At 38.2% G+C, this 3,699-nt stretch overlaps 1 non-coding gene across 1 annotated transcript; it reads right to left on the bottom strand.

Annotated features, from left to right (window-relative positions):
• Positions 1 to 2,656: 2,656 nt before the first annotated feature.
• LOC130952067 (small nucleolar RNA R71) lies at positions 2,657 to 2,764 on the bottom strand. Its single transcript, XR_009074248.1, has one exon. It is a non-coding gene; the product is annotated as a small nucleolar RNA R71 (small nucleolar RNA).
• Between the last annotated feature and the right edge of the window lie 935 nt (positions 2,765 to 3,699).

Genomic DNA, 3,699 nt, shown 5'->3' with positions numbered 1-3,699 from the left:
ACAGGTCAGGACCTGGGATGTTGTATATATATATATATATGTATATAGATATTATTTAGTTATATCTAGGGGTGTTCTAACTAAAGGTCTATACTCTAACAAAGGCTGGATAAATGAATGTTTCTAGCTACTCGTGATGTATTTATGTGTGATTGTTTATAACTCTTTTATCTGTTATTACTTGTGAATTGATTATAAATGATTATGTTTATTAATCCAAATGTTTTCAAACAAAAAAAATATACCTCGCAAATTAACCACGTTTTTAACAACGAATCAGGCTCATATGATAAATAATAGATAATAATTAGGAAGACAAATTGGTAGCGCTCAGTTTCCGGTATGATCTAGACATATTGAAAATTGGGTCGTTACATAAAACCCTTGCATAAGCTTGCCATGGAAAGGAGTAAGAAGGATTGGATGAAGACAGTAGGAAAGCAGAGAGACGGAAGGGACCAAGCATCTTCATACGCTTATCTGAAATTCCTACCAATGAATTACATAAGTATCTCTATCTTTATCTTTATGTTTTATTCATCACCTATACCCATTTGAGTCTGCCTGACTAAGATTTACAAGGTGACCATAGCTTGCTTCATACCAACAATCTCCGTGGGATCGACCCTTACTCGCGTAAGGTTTATTACTTGGACGACCCAGTGCACTTGCTGCTTAGTTGTGCGAAGTTGTAGTGATCACAATTTCGTGCACCAAGTTTTTGGCGCCGTTGCCGGGGATTGTTTTGTGTATGGACAACTGACGGTTCATCTTGTTGCTTAGATTAGGTATTTTTCAGAATTCTTAAGAATGAGTTCTAGTGTTTCATGATGATCTGTTGAAGTCTGGCTGGCTGAGAAGCCATGTCTAATCTTATTGGACCGAGGTTTCAACTGATCATCACAAGAGCTTGTTGATCTCTATCAATCTGGCTATTGGGGCAATGATCTGCTAAGGCTTGGCTGGCCATTGGCCATGTCTAGTGTTTTGGACCGAAGCTTTCTTTGAAAGCTTGGCTGGCTGTGACGCCATGTCTAATTCCTGGACCGGAGTCTTAGACTAGCATTGCAATGATTCCTGGAATCCAAATTAAGAATTCTAAAACTTTTATTTTCTATTTCCATATAATTTTCGAAAAAACACAAAAAAAATTACAAAACCATAAAAACCAAAAAAAAAGATTTTATGTTTCTTGTTTGAGTCTAGTGTCTAATTTTAAGTTTGGTGTCTTGCATGCATTGTTTATTTGATCTTGGTTCTATTTTCAAGTCAATAGTACAGGGAACTGAAGATTCAGAACATGCAGCAGAGGAATTACACAGAAAAAGCTGGGCGTTCAAAACGCCCAGTGAAGAAGGACAGACTGGCGTTTAAACGCCAGCCAGGGTGCCTGGTTGGGCGTTTAACGCCCAAAAAGGTAGTGCATTGGGCGTTAAACGCCAGAATGTGCACCATTCTGGGCGTTTAATGCCAGGATGGCACAAGGGGGAGGATTTTGTTTTCAAATCAATTTTTTTTTCAAGTTTTCAAAGTTTTTCAAAATCATATCTTTTCAATCAAATGTTTTCAAAATCAATTTCTTTCCTTTTTCAAAGATACTTGCTATCAATTAATGATTTGATTGAACATTTCAAGTATGTTGCCTTTTCTGTTGAGAAAGGTTTAATGTTTGAATCATATCTTTTCTTGTTAGGCAAGTCATTAATTTTTAAAATCAAATCTTTTTAAAATTGTTTTCAAATCATATCTTCTCAATCATATCTTTTTACACATCTTTTTCAAAATAGTTTTCAATCAAATCTTTTTGACTTCTAATTTCAAAATCTTTTTCAAAAATCACTTGATTTCTTTCCCACTCTTATTTTCGAAAATTAATTAATGTTTTTCAAAATGTTTTCAAATTCTTTTACTTGATTTTCGAAAATTATCTTCCCCTCTTCCCACATCCTTCTATTTATGGAGTACCACTCCTTCTCAATGCACAATTCGAACTCTATCTGATTAAGTTCGAATTCTTCTACCTCTTTCTTCTATTTTTCTATTCTTCTGACACCTCAAGGAATCTCTATACTGTGACATAGGGGATTCTATATTTTCTTGTTCTCTTCTCTTTCATATGAGCAGGAGTAGAGACAAAGGCATTCTTGTTGAAGCTGACCCTGAACCTGAAAGGACCTTGAAGCGAAAGCTAAGAGAAGCTAAGGCACAACTCTCTACAGAGGACCTAACAGAAATCTTCAAAGAAGAAGACATGGCAGCCGAAAACAACAACAATGCCAACAATGCAAGGAAGGTGCTGGGTGACTTTACTGCACCTACTCCCGACTTCTATGGGAGAAGCATCTCTATCCCTGCCATTGGAGCAAACAACTTTGAGCTTAAGCCTCAATTAGTTTCTCTAATGCAACAGAATTGCAGGTTCCATGGACTTCCATTGGAAGATCCTCATCAGTTTTTAGCTGAATTCTTGCAAATCTGTGACACTGTCAAGACTAATGGGGTTGACCCTGAGGTCTACAGACTTATGCTATTCCCTTTTGCTGTAAGAGACAGAGCTAGGACATGGTTGGACTCTCAACCTAAAGAAAGCCTGGACTCATGGGAAAAGTTAGTCAATGCCTTCTTGGCAAAATTCTTTCCACCTCAAAAATTGAGTAAGCTTAGAGTGGAAGTCCAAACCTTCAGACAGAAGGATGGAGAATCCCTCTATGAAGCTTGGGAAAGATATAAACAATTAATCAGAAAATGTCCTTCTGACATGCTTTCTGAATAGAGCATCATAGGTATTTTCTATGATGGTCTCTCTGAACTATCCAAGATGTCTTTGGATAGCTCTGCTGGAGGATCTCTTCATTTGAAGAAGACGCCAGCAGAAGCTCAAGAGCTGATTGAAATGGTTGCAAATAACCAATTCATGTACACTTCTGAAAGGAATCCTGTGAACAATGGGACTAATCAGAAGAAAGGAGTTCTTGAGATTGATACTCTGAATGCCATTCTGGCTCAGAACAAGATATTGACTCAACAAGTCAATTTGATTTCTCAAAGTCTGTCTGGAATACAAAATGCACCAAGCAGTACTAAGGATGCTTCATTTGAAGAAGAAGCCTATGATCCTGAGAACCCTTCAATGGAAGAGGTGAATTACCTAGGAGAACCCTATGGAAACACCTATAATTCTTCATGGAGAAATCATCCAAATTTCTCATGGAAGGATCAACAGAGACCTCAACAAGGTTTCAACAATAATAATGGTGGAAGAAACAGGTTTAGCAATGGCAAGCCTTTTCCATCATCTTCTCAGCAACAGACAGAGAATTCTAAGCAGAACCCCTCTAACTTAGCAACCATGGTCTCTGATCTAATCAAAACCACTCAAAGTTTCATGACTGAAACAAGGTCCTCCATTAGGAATTTGGAGGCACAAGTGGGACAGCTGAGCAAGAAAGTTACTGAACTCCCTCCTAGCACTCTCCCAAGCAATACAAAAGAAAATCCAAAAGGAGAGTGCAAGGCCATCAACATGGCCGAATTTGGAGAGGAAGGAGAGGAAGTGAACGCCACTGAGGAAGACCTCAATGGACGTCCACTGGCCTCCACTGAGTTCCCCAATGAAGAACCATGGGAATCTGAGGCTCAAAATGAGACCATAGAGATTCCATTGGACTTACTTCTGCCTTTCATGAGCTCTGATGAGTA

This window comes from Arachis stenosperma, chromosome 9, assembly GCF_014773155.1.
Source record: "Arachis stenosperma cultivar V10309 chromosome 9, arast.V10309.gnm1.PFL2, whole genome shotgun sequence".
Lineage (NCBI taxonomy): Eukaryota > Viridiplantae > Streptophyta > Magnoliopsida > Fabales > Fabaceae > Arachis > Arachis stenosperma.
The sequence above is the reverse complement of the archived record's forward strand: the minus strand, read 5'-3'. Positions and strand labels throughout refer to the sequence as shown.